Consider the following 16,924-nt stretch of genomic DNA (forward strand, 5'->3'; position numbering starts at 1 on the left):
TGTATATATATAAATATAAATACGTATATATATGTAGTCTCTAGCTCAGGCTGGCCTTGAATGCCTTATGTAGCTGAGGATGACTGTAAACTTTTTTAAAAAGATTTTTGTTGGTCCCGGATGAAACCTAATCTGAGTGGACATCTATGGATCAGAAATTCAGATATGGGACTGAGACCAGCTTTTAAAAAAAAACGATTTTTTTTTTTTGTTGTTGTTGTTGTTGTTGAGACAGGATCTCCTTGTAGCCCCAGCTGGCCTGGAACCTATTATGTAGACCAGGGTGGCCTTGATCTCACAGAGATATGAAAAGATTTTTTTTTTTTAAGCCAGGCATGGTGGCACACATCTTTGATCCCAGCATTTGGGAGGTCGAGGCAGGTGAATCTCTCTGAGATTGAGGCCAGCCTGGTCTACATAGTGAATTCCAGGACAACTGGGGCTACAGGGAGACTTTGTCTCAGAAAACCCTAAAATAAATAAGTAAATATTTCTATTTACTTATTATTTTAATGTTTTATTAATTATTTTATGTGTATGAGTGTATTGCCTGCATCTGTGTAAGTGCACTCATGTTGTGCAATGCCCTAGGAGGTCAGAAGAGGACCTTGGATTCCCCTTGAACTGGAGTTACTTACGGTTGTTAGCCGTTAGCTGGCATGTGGGTGCTGGGAATCAAACCCGGGTCTTCTGCAAGAGCAGCTGAGCCATCTCTCCAGTCCCTTATTTATTTATTTTTATTTTATGTGTCTGAGTGTTTTACCTGCGGTTATGTAAGTGCACTCATGCCTACAATGCCCGTGGAAGCTAGAAGAGGACATTGGATCTTCTGGAACTGGAGTTACGGATGATTGTTAGCTGACATATGGGTGTTGGGAACTGAACCTGGGTCTTCTGGAAGAACAACCAGGGCTCCTAACCCCTGAGCCTTCATAATACATTCTAAACCCATAATACATTCTAAAAAGATTTTATTTATTTTTATGTATATGAATATTTTGCCTGCATGTATGTAAGTGCACCATGTTCATGCCTGGTGCCCGAGGAGGCCAGAATAAACTGTCAGATTCCCTGGAACTAGAGTTACCATGTGGGTGGTAGGAACCAAACCTGGGTCCTCTGCAAGAGCAGCCAGTGCTCTTAACTACTGAGCCATCTCTCTAACTCTGAACTTAAAATTTTTTTTCGTCTTTTTATTTTTATTTTTTTACTTTTGAAACAGGGTCTCCCTGTAGCCCCAGCTAGCCTGGAGCTCACTATGTAGACCAGGCTGGTGTTGAATTCACAGAGATCCAACTGCCTCTGCTTCCCAAGTGCTGGGACTATAGGCGTGCGCCACCATGACCTCAAACATCTTTTCTTTTTCTGGTCTTTTGAGACAGGGTCTCCCTGAAGCCCCAGCTGGCCTGGAACTCACTATGTAGACCAGACCAGGCTGGCCTTGAACTCACTCTAGAAATCCACCTGCCTCTACCTCCTGAGTACTGGGATTAGTGCCACCATGCCCAGCCTCAAACTTAAGCTTCTTAAAGATTTATTTTATGCCGGGCGTGGTGGCACATGCCTTTAATCCCAGCACTTGGGAGGCAGAGGCACGTGGATCTCTGTGAGTTCAAGGCCAGCCTGGTCTACAGAGTGAGTTCCAGGCCAGTTGGGGCTAAAGGGAGACCCTGTCTCAAAAAGACCAAAAAAAAAAATTATTTTATGTGTATGAGTGTTTTGCCTGTATATTTGTATGTGTACCTTGTGCACCTTGTGCATGCCTAATGTCTATGGAGACCAGAAGAAGGCATCAGATCCCCTGGAACTAGAATTATAGACAGAGCCACCATGTGGGTGCTATGAACTAAACCCAGGTCCTCTATAAGAGCACCCAGTGCTTTTAACTGTTGAGTCATCTCAACATGGCTAATGACCATCCCTAACTCCAGGTCTAGGAGATCTGATGCCCTCTTCTGGAATCTGTGTGCATTGCACACATGTGGTACAGTTACATACATAAAAAATTATTTATTTAAAAAATATTTTAGTGCTGGAGAATTGGCTCAGCAGTTAAGAGCACTGGTTACTCTTGCAAAGAACTCAGGTTTGAGTCCCAGCACCCACATAGCAGCTAACAACTGTCTGTAACTCCAGCTCCAGGGGAATCTGACACCCTCTTCTGACCTCTATAGGCACAGCACGACACAGGTGCACTTTTATTCATACAGGCAATACGCTCATACACATAAAAAATAAAAATAAATAAAATAAAATATAAAAATATATTTTCTTTATTGTTTTTATTTTATGTGCATATATGTACGTGCACTTGTGTCCTGCAATGCCCGAGAAGTACAGAAGAGGGTGTGGAATCCCCAGCGACTTACAGACGGTTGTTAACCACCACGTGGGTGCTGGGAACCAAACCTAGGTCCTCTGCAAGAGCAGCCTCTGCTCTTAACCACGGAACCATCTCTCCAGCCCAAAATAAATAAAATTTTTAAAAAGAAGGGGAAAAGAGGGTCTGAAGAGATGGCTCAGCAGTTAGAAGTATGTACTGCTCTTGCAGTGGAGACGAGTTTAGTTCTCAGCTCCCACATAAGACAGCTCACAACTGCCTATAATTCTAGCCCCAGGGAACCAATGCCCCATCCTAGCCTCTTCAGGCACTCACCTGCACATGTATGCACACATACATATACATAATGAAAAATAAAACAAATCTTTACAAAAAGAAGAGAAAGAGAGACACAGTGAGGAAGAGAAACTCAACCAGCAGGCTTCCTCTGCCCTACCATTGATGCCCTTTACTTTGTTAGGTCAGCAGCTGGGCCTGGTGGCTAAACCTATAAATCCCAGCTATTTGAAAGGCTGAGGCAGAAGGATTTCAAGTTCAAGGTCTGTCTGGGCTAAGACTGAGTTCAAGGACCCCCTGGGTTACTTACTGAGACTCTGTCTCAAGATAAAATGTAAAGGGGTGAGGGGTGGAGAGTTGTGGGGGGTGGCTCATGCTTTTGATCCCAACACTCAGGAGGCAGAGGCAAGCAGATCCTTGTGGGATTGAGGCCAGCCTGATCTACCTAGCAAGTTCCAGGCTAGCTGGGGCTATAGGGAGACTCTGTCTCAAAACAAAATGATACAAAACAAAATAAAGCACCCCAAAACCCAAAGATAAAAAAATAAAAGAAAATGTTAAGGGGATGGAGAGATGGCTCAGTGGTTAAGAGCACTGACTGCTCTTGCAGAGGACCCAGGTTCGATTCCCAGCACCCACATGGTGGCTATGAACTGTCCTTAACAGTTCCAGGGGAATCTGAAGCCCTCTTCTGACCTCCAAGGCATTGCACAACATGGGCGCACTCATATACATGCAGGCAATACACTCATAACATAAAAATAATAAATAAAGCCAGGAGTGGTGGCGCACGCCTTTAGTCCCAGCACTCGGGAGGCAGAGGCAGGCGGATCTCTGTGAGTTCGAGGCCAGCCTGGTCTACATAGTGAATCCAGGTCAGCCAGGGCTATTTATTAAATAAATAAAATATTAAAAAGAAAGAAAGAAAATGTTAAAAAGAGGACTTGGGATAGAGCTCAGTGGCAGGGTATTTGCCTAGCAAGCCTGAAGCCCTAAGTTCAGTGCTAAGAAGAAAAGGAAGGAGGAGGAGGAGGAAGGGGGGGAAGGACTGACTAGAGCCAAGCACGGTCACACATACCTTTAATCTCAACACTGGGAATGCAGAGGCAGGTGAATCTCCATGAGTTTGAGGCCAGCCTGGTTAACATATAGCAAGGTCTAGGCTAGCCAGGGCTACACAGTGAAAATCTGTCTCAAAAAAACAACAAAGCTGGGCGTGGTGGCACACACCTTTATCCCAGTACTTGGGAGGCAGAGGCAGGTGTATCTCTGTGAGTTTGAGACTAGCCTGGTCTACATAGCGAGTTCCAGGCCAGCTGGGGCTACAGGGAGACCCTGTCTCAAAAATACAAAAAACCAAAAACCAAAACAACAACAAAAAAGAAGGCCTGACTAGATGCCAGCACCATGCTCTTGTATTTCCCAGCCTGTAGATCTAAATTGCTTTTGTAAAATATAAATTATCCAGTCTGTGGTATTCAATTACAGCAACAGTAAACCAACTAGCACTGTGAGCAAAGCCTGGGCTCTGGAGTCAGGCCTAACCTTCCTTCACTTCCCACCTAGCTGTCTACTTTCTTCTCTGTATCCTGGGATCGCTGATATCTACCTCACAGAGCTGACTTGAGGATTACATGTTCACAGGCTCCACCCAGGGGCAGGCTCACAATAGACGCTCAGGGATTAGCAATTCTCTGCTTCGCCCTCTGGCATTCTGCCCCTTCACCATACTGACCCTGCACACCAAGTTCAAAAGTGGCTACTCTAGCTGTCATTTCTGAAAATACTTTCCTTGGTTGTTTTGTGTCTTTTCAGCCAACTCTTCCGCAAATCCTTCAGTATTTTTAGATTGAGGATTGCAAAGGACAAAAAGGCCAAGTGTCACGCCACTAGGTTGGCCAACGTCCTAGTGGCAAACGTCCCAGAGGATCTTGTCCACCAGTCACTGAGCTTGGCACTCAACCTCTCAGTCCCTCAGTACCATTCACTCATATCTGATGAGATCAGTGAGGAAAAATCAACAGCCATGATCGAAAGGGCCGACAAAAGCTTGAGGCCACCCCCCCCGCAGGATTTCACACCACACAAAAGGGCATGAGGGGGTGTTCCATAAAAACTCCACTCACAGGCATCCCTCCTGCCCAGAAACACCAAAAACTGGTTCTTATGACAACGCTGCTGCAAATGTTATATATAAATGTGTGTGTGTGTGTGTGTGTGTACAGCCACCCAGAGATGCACGGAAATAAACTCTTGGTACAATTATTCCCTATTCCAAACATGAAATAACCTGCAAGATTGATTGCTGGAGGAAAGGGCAAAGAAAATTTCTGAATAAACACCCTTCCCACAGGCGGTCTCCCGTGATTGACATGTTTGGGTGTGCATCTGGTTTGTTTCCTGCACCTGGAATAAAGTAATAAATACTTGTTGAAGGAATGAATAAACGATGGATAAAGAAAGAAATGGAGGGAGGGAGGGAAGGAGGGAGGGAGGGAGGGAAGAGAGAGGCAACTGGGAATGCCAGCACTGGACGGGGGCTGCTGAGTGCCACTCACTTCCAACCTCCTGTTTTTCTACTGGAGAAACTGAGCCTCAGGAAAGGGAAAATTGCTAGGTGTAGAAGCATATATCTGTAATCCCAGCACCCATGGAGTGGGGCAAGGGATCTGAGACAGGAGGATTGTTAGTTCAAGGTCAGCCTGGGCTACATAACAAGACCCTATCTCAATCAATCAATCAATCAATCAATCAATCAATCAATCAGTCAGTCAGTCGGTCAGTCAATATCAATCAAACCATTCTGGACATGTCATGAGCTTTTTTTTTTTTGGTCTTTTTGAGACAGAGTCTCCCTGTAGCCTCAGCTGGCCTGGAACTCACTATGTAGACCAGGCCGGCCTTGAACTCACAGAGATCCACCTGCCTCTGCCTCCCAAGTACTGGGATTAAAGGCGTGCGCCACCACGCCCGGCATGACATGGGCCTTTGCACTCATGAGCTCACTGCAACACTGATCTCTGATCACCTGCACAAGTTTGAGGTAACAAGATCGGTCAGCATTCCAACAGACAGTGCTAATTGGATTCGCTGGGTTATGAAAAAAAAAAAAAAAAAGGAAAGGAAAGGGGAGAAAAAAGGAGAGGCAAGTAGAGGACATGAGGGGAGAGGTGGTGCTGGGGTACTTGGGGGAAGTTGGAGGGAGAGCTGGGGTGGTATGATCAGATATGTTGTTTACATGTATGAAATTGTCAAATAGTAAGTAAAAGTTATTCTGTTTTTTGAAAAATAGTGGTTTCCAGATGTGGTGGCGCATGCCTTTAATCCTAGCACTCGAGAGGCAGAGGCAGGTGGATATCTGTGAGTTCAAGGCCAGCCTAGTCTATATAGCCCAGGCTAGCTGAGGCTACAGGGAAACCCTACCTCAAAAAGACCAAGACAAAAAAAATGGTCCATGCCTTTAATCCCAGCATTTGGAGGGAGGTAGAAACAGATGGATCTCAGTTTGAGGCTAGCATGATCTATGACGCAGCAAGTTCTAGGCCAGCCAGGGCTAATAGTGAGACCCTGTCTTTAAAAAAACAAATCAGCCAGGTGTGGTGGCGTACACCTTTAATCCCAGCACTCAGGAGGCAGAGGCAGGTGGATTGCTGTGAGTTCAAGGCCAGCCTGGTCTACATAGTGAGTTCTAGGACAGCTGGGGCTAAAGGGAGACCCTGTCTCAAAAAGACCAAAAAAATAAAAAATAAAAAATAAAAAAAAAATAAAATAAAAAACAACACACGCCTATGCTGAGTGTGGTGGTACATGCCTTTAATCCAAGCACTTGGGAGGTAGAGGCAGGCTGATCTCTGAGTTCAAGGTCAGTCTGATTTATATAGCAAATTCCAGATCAGCCACAGCTACACAGTGAGACAAAAAAAAAAAAAAAAGGCCTGGAGATGTGGAGATGGCTCAATGGTAATGGTTCAGTGGTTAAGAGTGGTTAAGAACACTGGCTGCTCTTGCAGAGGACAGGGGTTCAGTTCTTGGCACCCACACAGTGGCTATCAATCATCTCCAGTTCCAGGGGACCCAACAATACCCTCTTCCTGCCTCCAAGGGTTGCACAACACGGATACACTTACATACATGCAGGCAAAACACTCATATGCATAAATAAATTTAAAAAACAGGAGCCTTTGGGATGGTCATTTGGGTAAAGGTTTGCTGCTAAGCCTGACAATCTGAGTTCAGTTCCAAGAACCCACATAATGGAAGGAGAGACTCAACTTCTGAAAGTTGTCCTCTGGTCTCCACATACATATACCATAGCATACAGAGACATACCGCTCACAAAGTAAATAAGTAACTGTAAAAAAGATATCTGGGTGTGGCAGTACATACCTGGAAATCCTACCATTTGAGAGTTGGAGGCAGGAGATCAAGAGTTCAAGGTCATCCTCAGCTACTTAGTGAGACTGAGGCCATCCTGGCCTACATGAGACCCTGTTTCAAAAGAGCCAAAGGAAAGAAGGGAAGTTTGGGAGTGTGGATTAAACTCAAGGAGGAAATCTTCCTGAAAGTCTCAAAAGAACCATCATCAGATTTCCAGTCTAAGAAATTTAGTAAATGCTTAATGAGTTAAATTTCTATTAATAATAAAAATATGGAGTAACTTGGATGGGGGCTTGTTTGAGGCAGGGTCTCACATTATAGTCCTGTTTGTCTGATGGCGCTTACTATGTAGCTCAGGTTAGCCTGAAGCTCATAACAAATCTTCCCAGCCTGAGTACTGGGATTACAGGTATGAGCCACCATACCCTGGTTTTGAGCAATCACTACATGCTACATCTGTGCCGAATACACACAGACTGTATTCATTTAAAATTTACAATCATAGGCTGGGCGTGGTGGCACAATGCCTTTTAAGCCCAGCTCTTGGGAGGCAGAGGCAGGTGGATCTCTGTGAGTTTGAGGCCAGCCTGGTTTATATAGTGAGTTCCAGGTCAGCCAAGGATACATGGTGAGACTCTGTTTAAAAAAAAAAAAAACGACGGAGCTGGAGAGATAGCTCAGCAGTTAAGAGCACTGACTGCTCTTGCAGAGGACGAGGGTTTGATTCCCAGCACCCACATGGCGGCTACGAACCGTCCTTAACTCCAGTTCCAGGGGAATCCGAAGCCCTCCTCTGACCTCCGCAGCATTGCATGACATGGGTGCACTCACATACATGCATGCAATACACTCATACACATAAAATAAAATATTAAAAAAACAACAACAAAATACAGGATGGAGAGATGGCTCAGTGGTTAAGAACCCTGGTTGTTCTTGCAGAAGACCCAGATTCGAATCCCAGCATCCACATGGCAACTAACAACTGTCCGTAACCCCAGTTCCAGGGGATCTGACAGTCTCTTCTGCCCTCTGTGGGCATTGCATGACACGGGTGCACTTACCTACATGCAGGCAATACACGCATACACATAAAATAAAAACAATGAATAAAATATTTTTAAAAAACCCTGAAATACAAACAAACAAAAGTCAAATCATGCAACAGACATGAGTTCCCATTCCAACAACATTGGAAACTGCAGCTCAGCAAGGTGGCGTTCCCTTACCTACGTCATATAGTCACTTAGAGGTTGGAGTGGGGATTAAACTCAGGTCCCCAAAACACTGAGTTCTGAGTCTATTGCACAGCTGCCGTCTAAAGTGAAGGCCATGAGGGGCCTGGTCCAGGACTGTTGTCACTCTGTTCTTGTCACTATTGGGGTTCAGAAAGGGAAAATAACTTGCCCAAGTGGGGATACTATGGTGGAGGGACTGGAATCCACATTTTGAGGCACCCACTCTATATTCCTTAAGAGTCCTCCCTATCTTCTAACATACATCTAATGGGGGGGGGGGGACAGGCGCCTGCCAGCCCCTCTGGGTCTTTCCTTCAGAGGGCCAGGATGGTAACCCGGGGCTAATTCCTTAGTGTTTTTGCACCACCTGGTGGTCATACCTTAAAACTGTAGCAAGAAACAACTTGCTTGAGTCTGCACACGCCCTCTAGTGCTCTGGAAAGAAGTGAACATGGTGCGTAGGGTCCAGGCCCAGGTTCCTTGCCGCCCTGGGTATATCCTCCACCTGCTGACTGGACTCCCAACTTTCTTTTTTTAAATTTTATTTATTATTATTATTTTTATTTTCTGTGTATTCGTGTATTGCCTGCACCTAGGTAAGTGCACCCATGTTGTGCAATGCCCACGGAGGTCAGAAGAGGCTGTCGGATCCTCTGGGACTGGAGTTACAGATAGTTGTTAGCTGCCATGTGGGTGCTGGGATTCGAACCCAGGTCTTCTGCAAGAACAACCAGTGTTCTTAACCCCTGAGCCATCTCTCCAGCCCGTGGACTCCCAACTTTCATTTCAGTCCTCCTCCACTCTATTCTCTGCTCAACTTGCTGAATAGCTTTTTTTTTCTTCTTTTTCTTGTTTCTTTGAGACAGGGTCTCCCTGTAGCCCCAGCTGGCCTCAGAGATCCACCTGCCTCTGCCTCCAGAGTGCCAGGATTAAAGATGTGCACCACCATGCCGGGTGTGGCCTATATATATTTTGGGGGGGGGGCTATATTTTTAATTTTTTTTTGTCTTTTTGAGACAGGGTCTCCTTGTAGCCCCAGCTGTCCTGGAACTCACTATGTAGACCAGGCTGGCCTTGAACTCACAAAGATCCGCCTGCCTCTGCCTCCCAAGTGCTGGGATTAAAGGCGTGTGCCACCACGCCTGGCTTAAATTGTATTTTTTTAAAAATTTATTTATTATTTTTATTTTATGTATGTGCATGTATTGCCTGCATGTAGGTAGGTGCACCTGTGTTGTGCAATGCCCACAGAGGTCAGAAAAGGCTGTCGAATCCCCTGGGACTGGAGTTACAGAGAGTTGTTGGCTGCCATGTGGGTGCTGGGATTCAAACCGGGGTCTTCTGCAAGAACAACCAGTGTTCTTAACTGCTGAGCCATCTCTCCAGCCCCTTAAGTTGTATTTTTTATTATTGCATTTGTGATGTGTGTGAGTACAAACGTGCGTGGGCAACGGCACATGTGTGGAGGTCAGAAGACAACTTTGTGGAGTCAGTTTTCACTCCTCCACCTTTGTGTAGGTTCTGGGTGTTGGACTCAGGTTGTCAGGCTTGGTGGCAAACACCTTTACTGATGAGCAATCTCAATGGCTGCTGCACAGTATTTTATAAAAGATGTTACTACTGGGGCTGGAGAGATGGCTCAGTGGTTAAGAGCACTGACTGCTCTTGCAGAGGACCAGGGTTCAATTCCCAACACCCACATGGTGGCTACAAACCGTCCTTAATTCCAATTCCAGGGGAATCTGAAGCCTTCTTCTGACCTCCGAGGCATTGCACAACATGGGTGCACTCACATACATACAGGTGATACACTCATACACATAAAATAAAAATAATGAATAAAATATTTTAGCCGGTCGTGGTGGGGGCACGCCTTTAATCCCAGCACTCGGGAGGCCGACGCAGGAAGATCTCTGTGAGTTCAAGGCCAGCCTGGTCTACATAGTGAGTTCCAGGACAGCTGGGGCTACAGGAAGACCCTGTCTCAAAAAGACCAAAAAAAAAAATTTTTTTTAAAAATAGTTTAAAAAAAAAAGATGTTACTACTGGGAGAAGACAGATGAAAAGTTCGCCAATTTGGTTTCAAACTCTCTATGTAGCTAAAGGATAACCTTGATTTCCTGATCCTCCTGCCTCTGCCTCCCAAGTGTTGGGATTACAGGTGTGCACCATCATGCCTGATTTATACAATGTTGGGGATTGAACCCAGGGCTTTGTGCATGCGAGGCAAACACTCTACCAAGTAAGCTACCACCTCCAGCCCACTTATTTTCTTATCTTGTTTAGAGTCAGGGTCTCAGGTAGCTGAGACTGGTACTGAACTCCTGGTCCTTGTACCTCCACCTTCCAAGTGCTGGGATTACAGACATGCACCACCAAACCTGGCTCTTTCACAAGACTTTATGCTTTTTTGGTGGGGGGGGGACTTCCTATGAGTCTATCATCATTTTTATTTAATTTGGTTGGGGTAGGGAGGGAATTCCTGTGTTACCCAGGCTGACCTTGAACTTTTCACCCTCTTGTCTCAGTCACTCAAACACTAGAATTACAGGTATGCATCACCATATTCAGCTACATCCCTAGCCTCCTAAGCATGGAGTTTTGTGTGTGTGTGTAGGCCTGGAGGACTACCTCACATGTTGTTTCTCAGGAGATGCCCACCTTAGTTTTATGAGACAGGGTAACCTGGGGCTCACCAATTCAGCTAGGCTGGCTTACCACTGAGCCCCAAGAATCCGCCTGTCTCAGCCGCCCCAGTGCTGCTGTCTGGCTCTTTCACCTGGGTGCTGGAAGTCAAACTCAGGTTCTCACGTCTCTGTAGCAAGTACTTTACCCATGAGCCATCTCCCCAGCCCCTAAGAATATTTTTTTTACTTGTTTTATGTAGCTGAAAAATCCCCCCAAAGATCATTCTTCATGACACATGAAAACTGTAAGAAACTCAAATGTCAGAACCTGTAAGGAAAAATCTCACTGGAACGTTTGTGCATTGCCTGTGACCGCTTTGACATTCTAATCACAGAACTGAGCAGTTGGGGCAGAGACAGGTCACTGCAGAGTCTAAGACATTTACTCTCTGGCATTACACAGAAAATGTTTGCCAACTGAGTGTGCAGCTCTGTGGTAGAGCACTCAGCATTGTTCCCAAGGCTCTCAGCATTGAAAATAGGAAATCAGGGGCTGGAGAGATAGCTCAGTGGTTAAGAACACTGGCTGCTCTTGCAGAGGACCTGGGTTCGATTCCCAGCACCCACATCCATCTATAACTCCAGTTCCAGGGGATCTGATGCTCTCTTCTGATCTCTGTGGGCATTGCATGACACGAGTGCACTTACATACATGCAGGCAAAACACTCACACACATTTAAAAAAAAATTTTTTTTGGACTTTTTGAGAGGGTCTTCCTGTAGCCCCAACTGGCCTAGAACTCACTATGTAGACCAGGTTGGCCTTGAACTCACAGAGATCTGCCTGCCTCTGCCTCCCGAGTGCTGGGATTAAAGGAAAGCAAATGTTGGCCAGTCTCTCCCAAAGAAATCCACCAGTGGAAATATTAGAGTTATTGTTTCAACGGAAAGGGTTAAAGCTGCCTTGACCACTGGTGATACAACACATGGCCCCATAGGTGACCTTTCCTGAATTAAACTGAAATGCCAAGACTACCTTGCTGCACTGAGAAGGGACTTGGGGGTTAGGAAACAGCAGAGTGGATGTCATGAAAGGCACACTTACTCACCAGAGAGGGTCACAGGATGCACCTTTCAACACCAAGATGACACTCTCTGAGAGGAGCTTCAGTGTCCCTGAACAACTCTCTTCTCTTTCCTCTTTAGATCAGATATTAGAGTGGGGAATGCCAGCACTCAGAAGATGGAGGCAGGAGGATCAGAAGCTCAAGGCTGGGGCTGCAGAGATGGCTCAGCAGCACTGGCTGTTCTTGCAGAGGACCCAGGTTCAGTTCCCAGTTCCCACATGGTGGCTAACAACCATCTGTATCATAAATCTCCAGTTCCATGGGGATCTGACGCCCTCTTCTGACCTCTGCAGGCACTGCATGCATGGGTTCACTTATATGCACGCAGACAAAACATTCATTCAAAAAAAGTTCAATCACCTTGTATGGTGGCACACACCTTTAATCCCAGCACTTGGGAGGCAGAGGCAGGTCAATCTCTGTGAAATCAAGGCCAGCACAGTCTACATAGCAAGTTCCAGGTCAGTTGGGGCTACAGGGGGACCCTGTCTCAACCCCCCCCAAAATGTTCAAGGTAATCCTTAACTACATAGTAAGTTTGGGGTCAGCTTAGTCTCTCTCTTCTCTCTCTCCTCTCTCTCCCTCCCTCTCCCTCTCTCTCTCTCTCTCTCTCTCTCTCTCTCTCTCTCTCTCTCTCTCTCTCTCTCCTAGCTGGAGAGATGGCTCAGCCTCTTCTGGCTCTTTTGCTTCTGCAGTTAATTATTTCAAGTTGCTTACATTTTCCAGTTGTTCCCAATTTACGGCTTGCGCTGTCTCCATCAGCTGGAGGGTAAAGCCAGGCAGGGAGCTCAAGCCCTGTGTTGGGGGAGGGGCACTGCTGAAAGGGGAGGCTGTATTATTAACGAAGAAGAGGGGAGAGATTGGGGTTGAGGACCCAGGGCTGGGACCAGGAAGCTACCCAATCTCTTGGTTGCTGGAAAAAGGGTCTGTTAGGAGGCTGGTGTCTGCAAGTTGGGGATACAGTGGGAATTTGATAGGACATAGTCATCTGTGCTTTACTGGGAAAGGGGTGGGCAGCAGCTAGCACTTCTGTCCTGTGTGTGTATGCATGTGTGCATATGCATGTGTGCAAAGGTGTGTGCATAGATGTGTGTGCATGGCATCCCTGGGGCCATCACTGCTTCTATCAGCCTTGTGGTCCCAGATGATTCCTTAGCTAGGGAACAGGCCTGGGAAACTATCTATGGAGGAAAGGTGCTGTGAGCAAGAGAGGCCTCAGGTAAAGCCGACAGTGCAGCCCGACTCACACAGGCATGCATGAGTCCCTGGAAAGCCTGACCAGAATCCTCTATCTGTTCTCATTGGCAAGGTGTATGTGGTGTGTGTGTGTGTGTGTGTGTGTGTGTGTGTGTGTGTAGAAAACAGTCCAAGCTGAAAGACAGGCAGGACCCAGAGCCACAGCAGGAGAGGACTCTGTCAGTTTAAGGTGCAGGAAGAGGCTTGAGGGGTGTGGAGTTGCTCAGTGGTAGGGTGTTGGCTATTATGGATGAGGCTCTGGGTTCCGTTCCCAACACTGGTAATGAGAGAGACAGAGGAGAGGTTTGTATATGCAGATCCCATAGGGTACTTATGTGAGGACAGCGGGAACAGGTGAGGTGGAGGGACTCAATTTGTAAACAGACAGCTCTTCTGACTTGACTTACTCATTTAAAAACAAGGCTAGAACAGGCTGGGCCTGGTGGCACATGCCTTAATCCCAGCACTCAGGAGGCAGAGGCAGGCGGATCTCTGTGAGTTCGAGGCCAGCCTGGTTTACATAGCGAGTTCCAGGCCAGCTGGGGCTACAGGGAAAAAAGACCAAAAAAAGAAAAAAAGGAAAAGAAACCCAAGGCTGGAGCAGTCTAGGCGAGACCTGGCCCTCGAACCCAAGCTTGCATAGGCTATCTTTGTCATGGTGGGATGGGACTCTCAATCCTTCCATTTGGTCAAAGCACATTTAAAATTCCTCCTCTCCAGGAAGTCTTCTCTGGTCACTCTGGACCACCGAGCTCATTATCGCTCTCGTTCAGGATGATCCCTTCAAACACAAAGTACTGAAGGTTGGGGCGATGCCTTAGTCAGTAAAGTGCTTCTTGCACAAGCATGAGGACCTGAGCTTGAGTCCTCAGCACCCACATAAAAAGCTGTGTTTGACAGCATATACCTATAACCTCAGTGCCGGGGAGGCAGAGACAGGAGGATCCCAGGTGCCTGCTGGCCAGCCAGTGGAGCTCAATCAGTGAACGCCAAGTTCAGTGAGTGAACTTTCTCAAAAAATAAGATGGTGAGGGGCTTAGCAGTTAGGAACACTTAATTAAAAACTTCTAAGTAACCCAGGTTTAGATCCCAACACCCACACAGGGCAGCTCACATCTTCCTGTAATTCTAGCTCCAGGGAATCCAACACCCTCTTCTGGCCTCTGCAGTCACTAGACTCATGTGCACATAACCACACCGCACCCCCCAAACAGAGACATACACGCATAATTAAAAATAAAAACTGAAATAAGGTGGAGCATGGGGCACATGCCTTTAATCCCAGCTGAGGTAGGTGGATCTCTGTGAGATCTGGGTCAGCCTTGTCTACATAGTGAGCTCCAGCTAGGGTACATAGTGAGACTCTGTCTCAAAAATCCACAACCAAACAAAACTTAAAGTGGAGAGTGACTGAAAAAAGGTACACCATGTCATCTCTGACTTCCACACATGTGTAGATACATGCACATGCACAAAACAGACTGCTTATGGCTCTGTCTATCCAGTATCCTCCCATCTGTCGAGCACCTGATCGCCAGTCACTGGGCCTCTTGCTATGTGCCTGGCACTAGCTACTGGAGCTGGTATAGTGTCCTTATAACCTAGAGAGCCAGGACCTCTGCTTTGGAAGTTCACTGTTGGTGGTGAACCTTCCAGTTCCTTATTTATTTGAAAATAGGATTGCTGCAGATATAACGAGAGCTTTAGGGTGGGTCCTAATCCAGGTTCTGGTTTGCTTCTCTGTTGCTTTGATAAAACTCTGACCAAAAGTCACTTGGCAGAGGAAAGGGTTTATTTTGGCTTATGGGTTATAGTCCACCATTGAGGGAAGCCAAGGAAGGAACCTGGAGGCAGGAATTGAAGCAGAGTCGGTGGAGGAAAGCTGCTTATTAGCTTGCTCCCTGGCTCATCATGCTCAGCTAGCATTTTAATTTTGGGGGGGGGGTCTTTTTGAGATAGGGTCTCCCTGTAGCCCCAGCTGTCCTGGAATTCACTATGTAGACCAGGCTGGCCTTGAACTCACAGAGATCTGCCTGCCTCTGCCTCCCGAGTGCTGGGATCAAAGGCCTGCACCACCACACCCGGCTCTTAATGTTTTTATAGGCAGGATCATCTCACAATGTAGTTCCGGCTGGCTTGGAACTCTATGTAGACCAGGCTGGCCTCAAACTCACAAGAGATCTGCCTGCCTCCACCTCCCGAGTGCTGGAACTGAAGGTATCCACCACCTCACCCGACCTTAGCTAGCATTGTTCTATAGCCCAGGCTCACCTGCTCAGGGGTGGCAGTGCCTTCCTACATCAATTAGTAATTAAGAAAATGTCTCACAGACAAGGCCATAGGCCAATCTGATGGAGGAAATTCCTCAGCTAAGGTTCCCTCTTCCCAGGTGACTTTAGGTTTATGTCAAGTTGATCCTTGGAGCTAACTATGACAACCAGTGTCCTTATAAAACAGGGAAATTTGGGCACAGACAGACAGGCACAAGGGGAGAGGGCCATGTGAAGATGAAGGCAGAGATGGGGTGACTCTTCCATAAGCTGATCAGCACCAAAGTTGCCAGCAGGCCACCAGCAGCCAGGAGAGAGGGAGGCCCAGAGAACACTCTTGCCTGCCACCCTCAGGAAGCCAACCCTGGCAATATCTTCAACTTTTAGTCTCCAGAACTACAAGACAATGCATTTCTGCTGTGTTAGCCATCAAGTTTGTGGTATTTGTTACAGTAGCTTGGCAAACTATCACACTCTAGTAGGAAAGGAAAGACTACGTGGCTTGGAAGAGAAGGGCTTCCTAGAGGAGTTGACATCAAGTGAGGCCTCAAAGGATGGGCAGAAGTTTACGAGGCGGAGAAGTCAAGGGAGAACATTCTAGACAGAGAGAAGAACATAAAAATGGTGTTTCTTCTTTTTTCTTTCTTTTTTAAAATTAGTATTTATTTTGAGAATTTGTTTTTGTTTTTGGTCTTTTTGAGACAGGGTCTCTCTGTAGCCCCAGCTGGCCTGAAACTCACTATGTAGACCAAGCTGGCCTTGAACTCCACCTGCCTCTGCCTCTTGAGTGCTAGGACTAAAGACGTGAGCCACCACGCCTGGCTTAATTTTAGAATATTTTTATTCAAAAAAATTTTTTGAGACAAGTTCTCCATGTAGCCCTGGCTGGCACTGAACTTGATTTGTAGACCAGGCTGGTCTTGATCTCAAGGAAATTTGCCTGCCTGTGCCTCCCAAGTGCTGGGATTAAAGGCCTGTTGCTATCATGCCTGGCTGGTACCTCTTTCTTGAAACTCTTTGAATTTCCCCTACCTTGGGGATGCCTGCCTTGTCCAAGCATCTGAGACTGGAAAGTTCTTTGCTTTAAAACAATGGAAACACAACTTTTATAATGTGTGTGTGTGTGTGTGTGTGTTTGTGTGTGTGTGTGTGTGAGTGAGAGAGAGAGAGAGAGAGAGAGAGAGAGAGAGAGAGAGAGAAAGGGGTGGTGAATCATTCTCACCAGCAGGAGGCGCTCAAGCATCTCTGTGAAGAAGAGTGGCCAGGTGGGCAGAGCCAGCAGTAACCTGACCTGGCATTTGTCTCGCTCTAAGACTTCTGTGCTGGAGAGAGGTACAATATACCCTGCTGAGGCAAGGGTGAGCAGCTCTGTGCTCACCAGGGTTTCCCCATGGCCCCACAGGACAAATATCATCCTGGAAGGATGGATACT

The 16,924-nt window shown here is 46.5% G+C and overlaps 1 non-coding gene across 1 annotated transcript; it reads left to right on the forward strand.

The window, feature by feature from the left end:
• Positions 1-109: 109 nt before the first annotated feature.
• LOC115071333 lies at positions 110-183 on the forward strand. Its single transcript, XR_003850421.1, has one exon. It is a non-coding gene; the product is annotated as a small nucleolar RNA SNORD99 (small nucleolar RNA).
• The last annotated feature ends 16,741 nt before the right edge of the window (positions 184-16,924 follow it).

This window comes from Nannospalax galili, unplaced genomic scaffold (genome assembly GCF_000622305.1).
Source record: "Nannospalax galili isolate Female #2095 unplaced genomic scaffold, S.galili_v1.0 scaffold2019, whole genome shotgun sequence".
Classification (NCBI taxonomy): Eukaryota; Metazoa; Chordata; class Mammalia; order Rodentia; family Spalacidae; genus Nannospalax; species Nannospalax galili.